Source organism: Canis aureus, chromosome 4 (assembly GCF_053574225.1).
Source record: "Canis aureus isolate CA01 chromosome 4, VMU_Caureus_v.1.0, whole genome shotgun sequence".
Taxonomy (NCBI): Eukaryota; Metazoa; Chordata; class Mammalia; order Carnivora; family Canidae; genus Canis; species Canis aureus.
In genome coordinates, this window is record NC_135614.1 from 89,405,401 (window position 1) to 89,424,136 (window position 18,736).

General features: G+C 49.4%; 1 protein-coding gene and 1 long non-coding RNA gene across 4 annotated transcripts in view; one reads left to right on the forward strand and one right to left on the reverse strand.

Annotated features, from left to right (window-relative positions):
* The window catches only part of FBXL7 (F-box and leucine rich repeat protein 7), a 352,352-nt gene that overhangs the window by 188,356 nt on the left and 145,260 nt on the right, over nucleotides 1-18,736 (reverse strand). The window lies entirely within an intron of this gene.
* LOC144313085 (uncharacterized) overlaps nucleotides 17,542-18,736 on the forward strand; it is a 55,339-nt gene continuing 54,144 nt past the window's right edge. The window contains exons 1-2 of the long non-coding RNA XR_013378817.1: nucleotides 17,542-17,619; nucleotides 18,235-18,380. This is a non-coding gene — a long non-coding RNA (uncharacterized LOC144313085). The remainder of the gene's footprint in view (nucleotides 17,620-18,234; nucleotides 18,381-18,736) is intronic.

Genomic DNA, 18,736 nt, shown 5'->3' on the forward strand with positions numbered 1-18,736 from the left:
CCATAATCTGCACAGGATCTGTGAACAGGCACAGGACCTGAACTAGATTTTACTTCCAGGAACAGGCACCTGAGGATCTGTGATCTAGAATCCAACACACCTATAGGTGATGCGACACCATCATTGTAAATTGACTTATTATTTTAATGTTCATCAGATTGGGCAGGCAATTTGGTTTTGAGAGAACTTAAGATGATGTCAGACTCTGCCTGCCGCCCAGGAAGGAGGCAAGGATGCAGCTCAATGGGCACAGACATGGAAGAAGGTGACTAATCAGAGCGAGTGCTCGTATGCAGTGTCCCAGAATGATGCTTCCCAAAACCTCTGGACAGATTCACAAAACAGACTTCATCGAGTCTTGAGTACAGACGAAGACCTTATAATGAACCCAATACGGCACCTCCGTGGGATTCACGGTGCTGAGAGTTCAGGCTACCAAGGGGCCTGGTTATCTGGTATCTTGTCTTCACAGCAGAGAGGATGTTTCTCACTCGTAGCATCATTCGAAAAATTTGGTAAGACGACTCACGAAAACAATGTGATGCTTGATTCACACTCAACGCGCACCCTGACCTACAAACGCCCCATAACCAATAACCCTCCCCGTTCCTTCTCTTCCTCGTCCTTTACCCAGGAACTGGGCCTCACTTGTTCCCAGGCAGGACACGTAAGGATGTCGGGAAAGGAACCTCACTTTAAAGCCTCACAGAGCTGAGGACGCTGTCGTCGCCGTTTAGGCAGTCGCGCAGCGGCCCTGCCCACCGCGGAGCACCCCGCGCAGAGGGCGGAGGCAGCTGGTGGGCTGCAGTGACCTGCGAGCCCTGGCGGGCTAAGCTGGGCAGGGCTGAGAGCCGACAAAGAACGGGGCCACCGCAGCAACCCGAGGTGAGGAAGGAAGCAGGGGCGGGGCGGGTGAGATGGGGGGAGGGGGAATGGGAGGCTGGAGGCGAACCAGGGCGGGGCAGAGGGGAGCAGGGGCGGGGTGGGAGAGGCAGGGCAGGGACACCACACTCACAGCACTTCCTGCCGGCCCGCGTGGCGCAGCGAAGGCATGAGTCCCGGTCCAGCAGGGCGCCCTCACGCAGGGCGGCCCATCATCTTCAACCGTGCACCCGCCGCCCCGCCCCTGACTGGCCTCGCATGGGCACATATCACACTTCCCACCCCACCCCTGTACCCCCCTCGCCCAGACCCGCGCCCTTGCTGCTACTTCCCCAGCGGAGTGGCCTCCCCATTGCCCACTGTTGCCCTCAGAGTCCTCCCCTGCCCACCTCTCCTGCCCTCCCCATCGCCCCACTGTTACCCTCAGAGTCCTCCCCTCCCCACCTCTCCTGCCCCCCCCACCCCACTGTTGCCCTCAGAGTCCTCCCCTGCCCACCTCTCCTGCCCCCCTACCACTGCCCCACTGTTGCTAGCACCAGACCCCTTCCTTCGGCCTCTCACCCTTCCTACCCGGGGTCCCTCGCTGCTGCTACCTCTGGAGCAAGGGTGTCATCATCTTCGGGCCAACTAGGAAAGCTAAGGCCGACGTCCACCTTGTGCATCACAACCTGTCTCCACAGCTGAGCAATCAGTGTTTTGAGATGTCACATGATCATGTGCCTCGGGTCCACTGGGCACCATGTGCCCTGGAGGCAGATCCCTCAGTACCTGCCCCTGTGCTCCCCGCCCTCCGCCCTCCACACAGTGCTCCTGGCAACAGAGTCCCTACTGCTCTTGGACCCCAGGGCCTTCGCTGAGCACTTTCCTCTGCCTGGAATGCTCTTCACAGAGCTGGTTCCTTCTCATCCTCCAAGTTCAACTTAAATGTTCCAGTTTTACAGTTCATCCTTTTTAGAGTAGCTTTCTCTGTTATTCTCTAACTCACTGTGCCTTTTTTTCCCCAGAAAATAACATTTTTAAAAAGATTTATTTATTTATTTATTTATTTATTTATTTATTTATTTATTGAGCCCATGAGAGAAGGGGAAGGGGCAGAAAGAGAGAGCCTCTTGCAGACTCTACACTGAGCACAGAGCCTGGCACAGGGCTTGATCCCACGACCCTGAGATCACGACCTTAGCCGAAATCAAGTCAGATGCTCAACTGACTGAGCCACTCAGGTGCCCTCAGAAAATAACATTTTTAATCACTGTTTTTTTTTATTGTTTCCCCCATTAGATTATGAGTTTGATTTGGACAAGACCCGCACTTATCTTATTCACTATTTCTAGCGCCTGACAATCTCCCTGGAACATACAGACGCTCAGATATTTATTAAACAAACAAACAAATAAAAATCCAAGGATATCGAAGTCTGTTGGGGGCGGATTCTTATTTATATTACTCTCCTACTTTGAATATTGAGGGCATTTATTAATGTCATTAATTGAAGAATCAAAATATGACTGTCCTGAGATAATTTTCCATTGTTATCCCAAATTGTTACCTCTCTTTAATATCTTGCCAATCTGTCTTCCACCCCAGACTGTAAGCTCCTTGATGGCAGGGATCAAATTCTTTTTTTTTTTATAAAGATTTTATTTATTTATTCATGACAGATACAGAGAGAGAGGCAGAAGCACAGGCAGAGGGAGAAGCAGGCTCCATGCAGGGAGCCCGACGTCGTCTCCAGGATCACGCCCTGGGCTGAAGGTGGCGTTCAAACGCTGCGCCACCCGGGCTGCCCTAGGGATCAAATTCTTAAGTTCATTTGCTCAACAAATGGGAGGCAGATGCGGTGGCAGGGGCTGCGAATACTGAGCTGCACAAAAGAGGCAGGATTCCCATCCACAAGGGGGCCAGCAGGGGTCATCCTCCCGTTCCTTAACTTATCCCTTTAGCACTCTTGGCCCCACCCACTGTGCAGGTGACAGGAATGTGACAGGAGAGGAAGCAACCCTTGCCCTTGTGAGCTCACACTTTTGCGTCCCTACCTGAGCTCCAAGTGCTCATTGAGGGACTTGGTCTCTGACACGGAGATCATGGAGATGGATCCATGGATTGACCTCAAAACAATGGGATGTTTTGAAGAAGTAAGATACGTAGGCATTTAGGGAAACTGAATGCAGTGCTTCTCTGGATCACAGGGAACTGGCAGAGTCCCGGAATCAGGGAGTGGGGGGGGGGGGCAGCCCTGCAGCTTGGGGGCCTGCATTCCTTTAGGCCACCTCAACCACATGCACGTTGCCCGAAGAATTCTTTGCCGTAATCCAACCCGCCAGTCTGAGTGAACTGTCTATGCGCGGAAATCCGCCTTATGTCCTGTAAGTCCTGGGACTGGAGGGAGAGAGAAAGGAAAGCATGCCGGGGTCAAGGACGGAGCTAAGACAAAGGACCTGCCCAACCCCGGCCCTGCCCTTCACGTGCTCCAGCAGCACACGCATCTCAGACTTGTGATCTCACGCACAAAGTATTTTAAATAGTTTAGTATGTTGCACTGTCAAATGACAAACAGTGTTCTGGATTTAAAAAATAAGTAAAAACATGCCGTCTCGTCTCCAGTAGAATTTAACTCCAACGACGAAAACGGAGGAGACACTGTGTGTCTTGCCCGGGATGCGACAGATGGGAGGTGGGACATTCCCAGGCTTTGAATCTGACCCTTGGATGTGACACCACCACTTGGGGTTCTGCATCATGGGTTCCTGTGATTACCTGTCAGAAGCCCTATGGCAAGCCCTCCGGTTCTACCCCAATACGCTTGGTGAGAAAATTTTCTGTTACCTCAAAGAATTGTGTTATATTCAAAGGTCAAAAAAAATGGACTGTGGATTCAGTGATTCACACACACACATACACTTATAGAGGGAGGGAGGGAGGGAGGGGGAGGGAGGAGGGAGGAGGGAGGGAGGAAGGGCGAAGAGAGAAGAGGAGCGCTCTGCCTTGAATTACAGAACCTGGAGTCTCCGAATATCAGCATTAGAGGGGCCCCGGGGGCCAAGTCCTTAGGTGAGAGAAATGAGATTTCCCAGGGCAGCACGGCAGGAGGCAGCCCAGGCCACTGTCCCCTGCAGGCTCCAGGAGCACCTCCGCCCTCTTCCCCAAAGGGCAGCTTCCCAGGGCAGATGGCCAGACCACCTGGGGCCGCAGGGGCTGCGACATCGGCCCAGAGAGGACCCCGCAGGCCTGGGTCTCAGCCCCAGGCCAGCCTCGGACTCGGAAGCTGCCACTGCCCGCGTGTGACCTGCGGGGTCCGCTCCTACACGGCAGGCGCCCGTGACCCCGTGTCTTCTCCGCAACCCTGGGCGGTTATTTTCACGTAAGAGACTGAATTGGACGTGACATTACCTAAAAAATTACATGATCAAAAATAAAAGTCCACGCTCCACTTTTGAAGGCCACACTCTTCAAAATGAGCACCTCCTTATTGTCGTCTAGCTTCTGGCTTCACCTCCTACCAAAACTTCTGCCCGCATGACATCCACAGGACACACGATCCTGGGAGAGGGACAGCAAGCGCTGTCAGAACTGAGAAGCTATTTAAGGAAGACTGTACCTAAAATGGGTGATTTCACATCTGTAGCTACGAAACGTGAATTTTCGAATCAGTCCACGAACCAACACTTTCCATTTAGATCAGTCAGTGCTTTGCTGAATTAATTTTGCTGATTTCCAGTTTCAAGTTGCACCACGCATATACAAACACGAGGCAGAACAGCCAATATATTGGCTCCTTTAGCAGAAGAACTTCCCACAAAGTTCAATGATGCAAATTTTATGTCCATATCAGTAAACGCTTCACGTGCAAAATGAGGTTAATTCCAACAAGACTCTGGTTTTCATCATCCAATTCATAGAATCAAAGTAAATTTTTGGAAATTCATTGTTTAGAAGGTGAAACATCTGACATTATTATAGGTGACCAGAGTAAACCCAGTTTAAAATTTTAACATTGTCAATAAAGTGTGAAAATATTCTGGCTGAAATAATTACACAAATACTAAAAGTTAGGATTAAAAATAAACTCTAACCAGCAGAATTTGCTCCAAACATAGTAGCCACAGAAGCAGCTGTAAAGAATATTCTCTCAATTACAAGAACCTACAGACAATGGGCAGCCCCAGTGGCTCAGGGGTTTAGCGCCGCCTTCAGCCCGGGGTGTGATCCTGGAGACCCGGGATCGGGTCCCGCGTCGGGCTCCCTGCATGGAGCCTGCTTCTCCCTCTGCCTGTGTCTCTGCCTCTCTCTCTCTGTCTCTCATGAATAAATACATAAAATCTTAAAAAAAAAAAAAAAAAAAAAAAGAACCTACAGACAAGAGTCAATTGGAAAATGTCAATGATTTCCAATTTCTTAACCATCAAATGCACCCCTGAAGATGACTATGGGCAATGTCATTAAGCAAAGAAGAAGGGGATCTATTGAAAAAAATCTATCAAAAAAAAAAAAAAAAAAGAAAAAAATCTATCATTTGGTGAAATACCAGTGAGTCCGTATTAGAGAAAACACACGAAGGGAGAAGCGTGAGGAGCGACAGAGACAGAGAGCGCCTCCCGGTGCTCAGTTCCCTGGGGACCTGACGCTTCCTGCATGTTGTTTCTGCGGCAACCCCTGATGTCTGTCAGGGACCCCACTTTACTTGAGCTCACCCGAGTGGCCTTTGCAAACCAGAGAACCTCACAGTATTCACTCCTCGGTGCCCCCCCCGACCCCCGACACGGCAGCCTTTCCCCGGCTGTGATTCCTCCTTCCCCGCTGTCCTGCCCTCACCTGAGGCTTCAGGGCAAAAGCTCCTGCTGGTTGCCAGCACAGTGCCCAACGCATAGGAATGCTTAAGGATGAGGCGAAGGAGTATCACACAGATCAGGAGTTCTTCACCCACATAATCGCCCATTTCACCGGGAATATCGTGCTGCCCGTGGACTTCTCGCCATGTGCCTCCTTACACAATCCTACCACCTTTGACTCTTGTATCACATCATCTTGTTGACTATGTCCGTTCCAGTGCTGGAAATTTTTTCCCCCTAGATCAATCTTCTCAATTAAACTGAGAGTTTCTCTTAAACTGTTTAATCCCAGTGAATGCAAGCAGTAAATATTTGAAAAATATTTAAGAATTCATTAGTTAATACGGATAAAAAACCCAAAGCCTAACAATGAAGATGTGCTGTGGCCACAGGGAAGTAAACCCAATGACATGGTGATGACCAGCTGCTAAACGTGGAGACTCCATTAGAACCAGTGGTTTCCAACAAAGGTCTGAATATTTAGGTGGAACGTCATAGATACTCTGGAGTATTTGGAGTGTTATTCCAGCTTGGATTTCTCTGCTTCTCTATGATAACTTTTGACCCAGAGACACAAAGAAAAGTAGATCCATCGAGGGAATGCAACCCTCTGCTAAGAATCTGGAAATCAAGGTCTCAGTCTCAGTGGAGGACTAGATGAAACCAAAAAACCCCAATATGAATAGAGGTAGCTTTTGTCTATTTGTATTTCCAACCTGGCCCTGAGCGAAGTTCACAGACAGCATCTGCATTCGGTCACATTCTTCCCTAAATCTACATCTCCATATGGCGTGTAGATACTGATGGAAACATTTGGCTGATCCACACTAAATAAAGAAAAATATTTTCTACGAGATAATAATTTGGGCAAAATATTGCATGTACCAGACTTATGCAAGGAGTCATCAAAAATCTGTGCCTCGCTTGATACACAGCATTACCAGGGAAGACAGATATACCAGAGGGAATTTTGCAAACTAAACGCAGATCAGTAACAATGGCTATAGGAAAAAAAGTCCCATTGGAACATAAATGTAACTAAAAATACTCAAAGGAAACTATGAACGGACTACAAATTATTCAAGGATAAACCACATTTGCTTTTTTCAAGAATGTGTTATTTGAAACAGCAAACTGTATAATTAAAATTATAAATTCCACTCAACACGCAACTCAGTGATTCTGAGACACACTTGTTAATTCCTAGATCGCCATGACTCCTCTTGCAGAGGAAAGAGCTAAATACAAAACTACAGTTTGCAAGACACACGAAGGTCCAATTCTTCCTCCAGTATGATCAGCTCCTACAAGCAACCACTGGCAGACTGCACTTATTATGCTTAAGGACATGCAATTTGAATTATCTTAGTCTCCAAAATCAGAAAATTGGTTCCATGAAGAAGCCTGCAATTACTTTGAAACAGCCGGGGATTAACAATGTATGTATTATTGAGTGTGGCTGCAGCAGAGAGCTTTTGGCTCCAGGTTCTCTGTATTTTATCTGTATTCTATCTTGAAGGGAGGATTGTTAAACATGCCATTTTGATCAAATGCATGGCCTCCTGAAGTCCTTAGAGGCTTGGGTGAACTCATATTTATATTTTGGTTCCACTTCCAGGAGATCCTTTGCGACTATTAATGAAAAGAAAGCAGTCATAACGGGGGTGGATGACCCAATTTTCATTATCCCGTTGATAATTAAAATAGTGGAAAAATAAAAACATCGAAACGGTGTTTAATTTTATAAGAGATCATCCTTAGGAGGAGCTTTAATTTTCCTTAAAAGTACGGACAGACCAAGATTACATGCGTGATGTGTGAACACCGCTTCCCTGCTCCTGCCAGGTTGGACAAACACATGGTAGCAGGGTGCTGTGGAGATATTATACCGACTTACTGTGACTATCACCTAAGTTTTATGTAGTCCTAACTTCTCATTTACAGTGTGCTCCGGAAGTTAGCAGATGCTACCGGCGGGGCTCCTGCAGAGCAGTTACACAGGTTCTAAGACACGATCGCACACTTTGTTGGAGTCTGGAGCTCAGGTTACAGGGGCCCCTGGACCTAGCTTGTCTGCTCATGCTGGACCAAGTTATGACCCTAACTTGGGAATCCCCGACCTCTTCTAGCCACGTGCTCCCCAAGAGCACTCGTGCATATACGGTATTTGCACACATGTTGGTACTTGAGATTGACGGGCTGGTTTGGATTTAGGCACTGGCTAAACGTGTACTGACTGAACCGTGTTCTGGAAGCTGTTGTGCTTTCATACAATCCCCTCCCTCTTTTATGGGTTAACTCACGTCTTCCAAAAAAAGGCATGTTGACGTCCTAACCTGCAGCACCTCAGAATACGACCAATTACTGGGCAATCGGATTGTTGTAGATGTAACTAACACGTCTGTGAAGACGAAGCCATCCTGGAGTAGAATGAGCTCTTAATCCGATATGACTGGTGTCCTTCTAGGAAGAGGAAAGGGGCATACAGGGAGAATGCCGGGGGGACAGAGACAGAGTGGGGTGACCGACCCTACAAGCCGCAGATCGATGGCCACCACCAGAAGCTGGGAAAAGACAGAGAAGCAGTCCAGCTAGCCGGTCTCAGAGGGAGACTTGCCCTGCTGACACCGTAATTTTGGGCTTCCAGTCTCTGGAACTGTGAGAAAATAAATGTTTGTTGTTCAAAGCCACTTAGTTTAGGGCAGCCCCAGGACACTAACGTACCTTCCAATTTCACAACAGGAAAAGGATTCAGGGAAGAAATGACAGAGGCAGACCTTCAACAGGGTTGTCTACCTGTCACTGACCATCCTTACCAAACTGCATACAGACCTGGAGGATTGTTTTCTCTCACCTGGGATCCTACATTCACCTTCTCAGCAAGGGATGATCAAGGTGTACTCCGAGGACACCTACCTCAGACCCAGCTGAGAAGGGCTCAATAAAGAAAATGCACTTTCCTGAGTTCCATCTATGACCTAGTGTGTCAAAGTCTCCTGCAAGTAGGGCGCAAGAATCAGCCGTCGTCTTAAGAGAAGTCTAGGGTACTCCAGCAATTATAATTAGTTTGCAAACTCCGTCTGAAAAGAATAGGGTATCCTGATTAATTTAATTTAGACTTAATTGAGCGTCATTCAAGCAATGCTTTGATTTTAACCTCTGTTATGGAAAATAATCCTACACTTTCAGTCCAAATTCTTGCTGGAGTAACTGAACTCAATAACGCTATTCGTGAGTCACTATATAACAAACACGCTTAAGCTCCGTAGATCTTAGAGAAAGCAAGAAACAGAGAAAAGAGAAAATCTCCTTTTAATTGGAGACAACTTAAGATGTCAACTAAAATTTACTGTTACTGTTTTCAATGAAAATCAAGACTAAAATACAGCCTTCTGTATTTATAAGAAAATACAGCACACCATCCGAAGCTTGCTCACTTCACTATTGACTGGTAAAGATCAAAGAGATTAGCTTTGACAAGCACTGCTCTGGCTCGCTAGTTCTTAACCATTTTAGGCACCATGACTCCTTGGATAAACTAATGAAAGCTCTGTCAGTGCGCTCCCCAGGAGCACACGCGCATGGACAGTATTTGTGCCCATCCTGGTACTTGAGATTGACGGCCCGGCTTGGATTTAGGCACAAGCTAAACGTGTACTGACTGAACCGTGTTCTGGAAGCTGTTGTGCTTCCATACGATTCCCTGATAACCATGTAAAAAGTGACCATCAGTTATTTTTCAAAAGATTACAAATGGTCTGCCTCTTGGTGATTTTTCTAAAAACACTCTCTTTCTATTGCTTTTTGTTTCCCTTGTACTTAACTTCCATGTGTCTCCACTTCTGGAAGATACATTAAAAATCAGGAAGAAACAGCTTTCACATTGCAACTTCCCCTGTTACTATAAGGGCTGTGAATCATCACCAAATTTCCCTCTACAATAGAAGTGAGTAGGTGGGTCTCAAGATAAAATTGCTATTTTACCCTAATGACAAGTTTGACGTCTTTGTGAATTTTGGAAAACAGCATTTCTTCAGTTCTTTGCTCTGGGACGCTGGTTGGTTTTGGTAACATCCAAAACAGCATTGGCTATAAAGTCGAGAGCTGGTTTCTTTGCTTGTATTTAGACACACACTACAGGGAAAAGAAAAAAGACAGAACTTCACGATTTTGCTTTTCAGGGAACTTTTTAAAATGTACAAGAGAGAGAAGCAAATGAGTTCCTTTGATGGCTTAATTAAGCCTGTGTGCATAGACGGGCCTGCCAACTCTTAAGAAAAATGTCCCTGTCACCTCCAGCATTCTGTCTCCACTCCACCCGCTCCCAATTTGTGCCTCCTTACCTTGAACCTAGAATGTTAAAACAGACTGTCAGGAGATTTTTCTGCCCATTTAACTTCTTATTATCCTTAGATGTACTGCGTACTATGGTCATATCAGTCTCATGGCACTTTTTCAATCTTATCATCCTTTGGCTCAAAAACCTACATTTGTTCTCCAGTTGCCTTCAGAATTAAGTATGACCTCTTGGTCAGACATTTAAGACCCTTCAAAAGGTGTCACCAAAATGTATCATTCTCTTATTTTTCTCACACCGAGTCTCTATCTTCCGCTCACGCTCTCTTCTTGAATATGTATCATGCTCTCAGACTTACTAGCCTTTGCAACTTTATCACCCCTTAATCCTGGCATTCCTCTCTGTCAACCTGCACCTAGCCAGAGAGGATCGATTCCTCAAGCCCCGACAGAAATATTAAACACCCCCGGAGATCACTCTGGCCCCCGAGAGGACGTGATCTTGCACTCACACAGACCCTGATCCCACGGGGCCTGCAGCTCACAGAACCTCCCATCATCTGCCTGGTGCTGAGTTACCAGCGGCCTTCTCTCATCTGCCCTGAGTTTTTATAAAAGCCTATTCCTTCCTTCACTCACTCAACAGAAACATTTGTTGATCACTTGCTACGTGACGGTGATATAAATCACTAAGCTGTATACCTGCAGCTACTGTGACCTTGTGTGTCGACTATACTCAAACTTTTGCTTCAGCTTAAAAAAAAAATAAAAGCTTAAGCAAATCTTTACATGATGAGGTTGAGCTTGTTATGATAAAGGCACCTCTGTGGGCACTTACGCCACACAAGACGTGAGAGAAGCCCTGCAAAGAAGGAGCTCCTAGGTCGAAATTGGCATCTGCCCCATGAAGATCCCTGAGAGAAGGGTGTGACTCCAGGAAGAAGGGATCATCTCATGGGCTCTCAATGCCCATTCTGCAATTAATCCAGATCTTATTCTGATGGAATTTGGTACTGAAGCCATTTGGGGGGAAAATCTGCTCTAGTTAAAAAGCTACATTAATTAGGCAGATAGAGCATGCAATAGAAGGCTCCCTTCAAAATACCAGAAGTGGTGGAAGCGTACAGTAAGCAATACCCCAATGAAGCTGGAGGGAGCTGCATGGTATGATTATACAATGGAGTTTGTATACATGGGCCCACATAGGACAGTCTTAATGAGAACCGAGGTGGAGTTCCAGCTTATAGTCTACAGGGTAACTGAAAAACAAAACCAGATCACGTGATGGTTTTATTTATTTTAAATTTTAGGATGTGTCGGGAAACCCTTCAATATCAAAATAATCTCTTTCCTCTCGTTCAAGTCCCATGTATAGTACTACGGAGAGAAAATGGATCTCTATAAAAACAACTACAAACTTTAATGCACAACAATGATCATTTAATATTTAAAAAATATTAAATCCGGCTTATGCTATTTCTGAGCAGTTAAAACGTACTAGCGGGATGACTGAAGACCCTGAATTTGCAGTTACCACAGCACGCCCCAGGCGTTCCTGTAAAGCCAGGTTTCAGTCCCAGACACCATTAGTTTTGGGCCAAACATACTCAGGAGGACAAGGATGAGCAAGACAGGTGCGTAGGACAAGGGGTGGTGAAAAGAAGCTCAGCGAACCTCGCGCTCGGCCTGAGGACTCAGGAGCCATCTCTCCCTCCCTCCCTCCCTCCCTCCCTCGGCAAAGAAACAGGTGTTCCGAGGGCTGCTGCGCTGCCATCGCTCAGGCTCCAGCCAACAATGGGAGCAGACCTGGTGCTCCTCAGGACAGGGAAAGCAAGCGACAGCCAGAAAGAGCAGAACAGAGCCCTTCCTAACACCTTCACTCTCCTGGAGCGGGGTTAGCAGCTCGATATCTGGATTCGGACAGGTCAGCGTGGAAGCCCAGGCCCAACTTTCATATATAGTGTGATAATCTCTCTGAATATGGTTTCCACATCTGTGAAACAGAGACAATAAAACCTCCTTCGGAGCGTTTCTTGGGAGACACGGAGATGATCCACAGCGGCACTTGCACGGTGACCGACGCACACTGAGAAATCCCTAGATCGCAGCCATCCGGACTGATCACTAAGGCAGCCAGGGCCGACCTGGCTGTGCAGCGCTTTACCAATATCCCCATCCCTGCTCCACCGGTGGACCTCTGCAGACTAAGGACCGCTTGTTCCCAGAAGGACCGTCCCTGGGGACTGATTCGGCCTCCGGCCCAGGACCTTCTCAGCAGAGCCGGGCAGCCTGGCCGCAGAGGAGGGAAGGGCTGCACGAGGCCTGAGGCCGAGGAGCTCGTCGCCTTAAACACCCCCACCCCAAGGCCTGGGATGCTCTCACCGACTCCTATTCTCCCCAGCCTGGGTGTCAGGGAGGCTCTGGACAGAGAGATGCTCTGTGGGAGGGCCGCTCTTCATGCTTCAGGACCATGCAAGCGGCCGATGGAAGGGCTGCAGGCGAAAGGCAGATTGAAGCCTTTGAAAGGGACATTCAAGGTCATCTTTCCTCTTTCTTTCTTTTGACTCTAAAAGTCATTAATTATATCACAAGCCTATAAAAGAATTCTCCTAATCCTGGTCTTTCTGGAGTTGGGTTAGACACGCAGGCAGCAATTTCTGTTTTTGTTTATTTTTGAGCAGGTCTGTTGCCTATGCTTAAATTCTCTTGTTAAATCTCCGTGTTTTATAGCTAATCACATTTTTATAGCAGGCATGAAGCTCTCTACAAGGCCCTTGCTGAGCTGTTCCTGTAAATCAAAACCTTACTCGGCTGTTCTTGGAGCTGGCAGTGGAACAGGGTTAGTTTTACCATTTATGGTTGTAAAGTCCATCCAGATTTTTTTTTTTTGGTTCCCTTTAGCTTTTTGATTTCTTTCCCCCCCCCACTCAACCCCTTCCCCTCCTTCTGCCTTAAAAATGTATATTCCAGGCTTAGCTAAAACATGTATGAATAGATTATTTCATTCCTTACCATGGTACGTTAATAAAGGTGTCAAAATGACAAAAGACACTTGGCTTACGCTCCTCTGTCCCAGATCTATTCCTCGAGGGCAGCCTGCAGCTATTTGGGAAAAGATGATCTCTTGGGCTCCTGGAAGCTGACCTATAAAGTCTATTTAAAGTATTGAAACACTTCCTAGTAAAATACATAAAGCAAACAGGGCACTCACCCCTCGCCATTGTCCTCACCTCCGTGCCTGTGTCAGGCTGGGGACAGAGGGGGGCCAGGCGCTTAACCCAGGATGGCCCCGCTGAGGGACTGGGCATCCGCGTCCCGTGTGTTAGCACTAGTGTTAAAAACTGCCCCACTGTGTTGCTAGTCACACAGGCTCAAACGTCAGAAAGTGTGAAGGTTTATGACAAATAAAAAGAAGGCTGAGGCATAAGCAAGGGGAGGGGTACATTTTATAAGTATTTATTTATTTATTTATTTATTTATTTATTTATTATATTTTATAAGCATTTTATAAGCATTATTTATTTATAAATATAAGGGGGAGAGCATGAGCAGGGGTGGGGGGAGTAGAAAGAGAGGGAAGAGCCGGATCCTTGATGAGCAGGGAGCCCGACACCCGACGTGGGGCTCGATCCCAGGACCCTGAGATTATGAGCTGAGCTGAAGGCAGACGCGTAACCAGCTGAGCCCCCCCGGGCACCCTGGGGAGGGATATTTTTAAACAGCAAGTGAAAGGAAGCTGGGGAGTGAGGGGATGTGTATCCCGTCCAGGAACCCCCCCTCCGCCCCGCCCAGAGGACCGGGGGAGCCCACGTCTGTGGGAGGACGAGAGGGCAGCCGTGACCAGGTGGCTCTGGGCTGCCAGGAATTCCAGCCTCGGTGGCGCCCACGGCTGCAGATTCCACGTGAAACCCCAGGAGGCCCCGATCACCAGAGACCAGGGACACTTTCTGGTCCCGATGTTTTACGACATAAGCCCCGTGAGAAGCGAGCGTTGGCTCCGAAGTGCGGCGTCCTGCTGCTCCCAGGGCCCCGGGGGGTTCCTCTGCTCCCGCCGGGCGCTCAACGAGGCCCTGGTGTCACAGGGACAAGGCCTCATCACTGCCCGGTCCTCGGACAGCTGGTCAGCTTTTTCTGGGTGTTTGGCTTCTGTTTTTGTGTTTGGATTCTGGGGCTCTGATTCGTTCGGGGGACCGAGGCACAGCCAAGGGTGACAAGCCAGGAGGGCTGGGGGTGGGGGTGAGCGACAGAAGGGAAGCAGGAGCTGGGCACCCACACGGTCCCCCGCCTTCTCCCACACTCCTGGCCGCTTGCTCCCCCGCAGACTGGGTGCCGGGGCTGGCAGCCCCAGCGGGGCCGGTGCCGGACGGCTCTGACCACGGAGGCCGCACGCACAGACGCTGGGCACCTCCTTCCTCGCAGACGGGGCCTTCAGGTCAGGCCTGGCTCGGGCCCCCAATTCTGTGGCCAGGGATAAAAGCAGGTCATCAGGAGAAGGCGGGTCAGAGACTCAGCCAGCTGCCCCGTGACCCTCGGCGTAGGAGACCACGTCGAACAACGGCAGGAGGCCCATCTCAGAGAGACACCTGAGACCTAAGGCCAAGACTGAATGGACGAAGGAGCGTAAAGGATGGGGGGTGGGCTGAGGCCCTTAGCAGACGTCGGTGTGTCAGTGGGAGAGCAGGGGACGGGGAGTCAGCTCGACGGGGAGGACCCACCCCTCGAGGGCTCACCAGCTCTGGACAGTAACAAGGCGGGACGTTTACAATGACTGGGCGCCCTACGGGGCTCCAGGTATTTTAAACATATTAACTCAGCTAATTCTCGTCTCTGTGGAGGAGGAACCCGACTGTCTTCACTCTACAGGTGTGGAAACCGAGGCACAGAGAGGCGAAGCATTTTGCAGGCTCTCTGTCACCTCTGGGAAGCAGTCGGGACTCCGATCTCGGTCCCTAAGCTGAGGATCCCTGCTCCTCCTTGCATTCGAGGCCTGGGGCCGTCCCCTGAGCCCGCCAGCACCACCTCTGGCCGGGGCTGCTGCAGACACTTCCAGAACACAAGGCCTGCCCAGTCGGCTCGCAGCTGTTTGCCAGACCCCAAGCCTCCCATCGTTTGATGCACGAGGCTTTTAGAAGAACCCGCTGGCCTGGCTTCCTCCGTAGAGATGTCACTGGCGTCTCAGGCTTCCTTGTCTCCACTGACTTCGTCCCATGTGACAACGGAATCCTTCAGGTGGCCCCAGGTCATTCCGAGAGAATTAAACCGAAGCACGCAGCTGTCCGAGGTCCCCCACTCGACGTAAGTCCTCAGAGAGCGCGCGGCCCTGCTGGCCTGCTCGGAGCCTGGTGAGGCCCGGGACGGCAGCGGCAGAGGGGACCCCCCCCCAGCACCTGAGCAGCACCCAGGCCTCCCCATGCCCCGCGGCCGCAGCGCCACCTGGACAGACTCACTGACCGAGGAGACCAGCGCGTGGCCTCGACAACAGGAGGCACAGAACCCCGCGGGGGTGCTGACCCTGCGGAAGCAACTAGAACAAGCTTGTCTAGGGTCTCGCATGAGAACGGCCACAGGACGGAAACCAGCCAGTCCTCTGAGGGTCACAACACCTGAAACAACAGGTGGGTTTAGGAATTTCCTGTCCCAACAAACCATGTCATGGATGGTGCTCCTCAGGTCACCCCACCTGATGCTGGCTGCCCCTCAATGCGTCTGCCCGAACGACGTCCTCAAGGAAGGGGGGCGGGAAAACCTGCCCCAGGAGGGCCGTGGGCGTCCCAGTGCTCCATGCAGACAATCCCGGAGGCCTGTGGCCCCCCATACATCATCCTGGGGCCCCCGAGCAGGAAAAGGGCGACACGAGTACCTAGGAAGATTTGGTAAGGGCATGTCACCCACGGGAAATGTCTCACTTCTGAAAATTGAAATCAAGTATCCCACATAAAGATGAGGAGGCATCCTTTCCCTTAACTTCTAGAAGCAGGCCAATAAGCGCGACACTCTGCGGACACCCCATGCACAGAAATCCCGTTCTCCTCCAAACTACTCCTCCTCCAGCTAGGGCGGTAGTCGGAGCTCCCGCAGCCTCTGTGTCGAAGGGACCCGGTAGCACCTCCTGGACGTGGCCTTCGTTCCCACACCGTCACCCAGTCAAATCCGAAGAACAAAGTATATTTATTCTGATGGCTGATCAGAGGGACAGCGTCTTAGCTGCGTGTTATTACTGAATTTATTTTCATTGAATTGAGTTTCGATTACACCCACAAAGCTGATTATTTAGAGTAATTATGTAATTCGAAAACTGGAAAGCAAAGCTACTTTTCTAAAGAAATGCCTCCTCAGTTAGCTCATCTGTTTAAAATATATTAAAGAAATGATTTTCCTTCACGATGAGGATAGCGCAGAGGGCAGCAAACTATTGGTTTCCACCGGTGGATCTCAGCCAGAGGCAATTCTGCACGTAATTTCGCCGTCCCTGGGGATATCTGGCAACGTCTAGAGGAACTGTAGGTTGTCACATGCGAGATGTGTAACTGGCACCCGGAGGGTAGGGACCGGGGATGCTCGGAAATGTCCTGCAATGCACAGAACGGCCCCACGGACAAGACTCCTGTAGACCAAGATGTCAGCAGTGCCAAGGATGAGAACCCTTGGTGTAGACACACCTGGGCCCATGCATCATTAGCTGAGTGGTTCATGGGCAAGACACCTAAATTCTCCGAGACGCTTTCTCATCTTCAAAATCGTGAAGATGGTTGCGAGTGATGACAAATACTCTGCTTTCACAAACACCACCACGACTACTGCTTCCATAACTACTATCACTATCACTCCTCCTAACCCAACGCCTTGAGCACCTATTATGTGTTAGGTACTGTGCTCAGTGTTTCTATTTCAGTTAATCAGTACAACTACCGTATGTGTCACTGTTATTTCTCCGATGAGAAACTGAGGTAGGAAGGGGATGAGTATGTTCCCCAAGGTAAGGGCTGGAAAATGACACGCACGTTACTAGAGGCCGTGCTATTGCTACTCATCTTAGATGCTATGGAAATGCTTAAAACACAATGGAGGACATCGCCCAGGACCCCTGCAGCAAGACTCTGCGGAAATCACTCATCAAGGCATGGCTTCCCGCCCCCCCCCCATTCTCTCTATCACAGTGGAAAACATTGTCTTATGAGTTTTTCTGAAAACAAAATAATTGAAAAATATCACCCTGGGGACAAGCAAGAGTGATAATAATATGTAGTAAGAGCGCAGAGCAAGAACTCCCCGGTATCAGCATGGCACACAAGTTGCCCAGCTAGTGGCAACGGTACCAGCCGCAGCCAGCGTTGGGGTTCTCCAGGAGGCCAGGGAGAGGGAAGTGATGGTGTGATGTCCTACACCCATGGCCTTGGCACTCCGAGGACATGGAGGACAAGGCCCGACTTGCTGGCTCCGTCCCTGGCAGGAGAATATGGAGAGGGCCTTCCTTTTGTGGACCGATTACCCAAATGGATTCTAGAATGTTCCTTTCCCAACCTCTGTGTAGCCATCATTCTGAGCTTCATCAGCTCCATTACTACTTCACCCAACAAAAGTCCCTGGTGCTCCCTACATACAAAAATATACTCAGGTACGAGGTCAGCCCATGTCATCTGACATTGAACGTTATTAGAAATGGAAACCACGGCTGTTCTGGTCTTGTTGATGGCAGGAAACCATCAGCCTCAGGGACACCTCACTGCTCCCCACGTTCACTGCACACATTTCCTCAAGGAGGACATTTATGGATAGATGCGAGCTGGTCCGTAGGACAGCCCTTGGGTAATATCTAGGATTCTCACTCAAAGATAGTGAAAGGGACACGAGCACACGTGTTACGGGAGTGTTGGCTTCCACTGGGGCTGGCAACCACTGACCCAGTTGCATCGTGGCTCAGGTACCACGGTAAAGGCACTGCCGGGATCCCACACAGGCCCTAAGCAGTGAGATCCCCATTTACAAACAGAAGACTGAGGCTTGCTGAGGGAGGGTCAGAAATGCGTTGGTAGCCCAGAGCCCGTGTTGCAGCTTGTGGGGTCTAGAAGCACAGACATGCTCACAAGGCTGCAGTCTGCCTCCAGTCAGGGGATGGATGGGCGCTGACTTACACACACAGTTGCAGAAGAAACGATAGAGTGCTCTAACTCCATGACTAAGGAGAAATAGAAGGATGAAACAGTGTGCACCTAAATATGAAATTGGTCAGGTTCTTCTACCAAAGAAGATACGGAGCCAGCCGCACGCCCTGCTTCTGGAGCAGCAGCTACAGCTACAGATGCAGGGGCAAGTGTGAGGACTCGGGGCCTGTCAGGCCTCAAGAAGCACGGCCGCCGGGATGCAGCGCCTGAGACGGTGAGCAGCTCTGACCCAGAGCCCTACCCTCCCTCAGTGTCCATGGTGGTCTCATCCTTGGAAAATTCAATACGTGCTCTGCACAGACACATGTGCACACACACACACAAAACTTTATAATTATAAAGACACGGGAGTTAGATCCTAGACCCAAATATTATTAACAATTTTTTTTAACCTATACGAATGTCCAATAAACTCACAGGCATTCCTTCACTGTCTTGGCCACGCAGGACCCTCTACGCACTGCAGCTCACTAGCATCCCTGTTCTTCCCAACCTCAATTCCAGGAGCTCTCCTCCAATCATTACGATAACCAAATGCATGTTCACCACTTTGACCCAAACGCTGCCCTA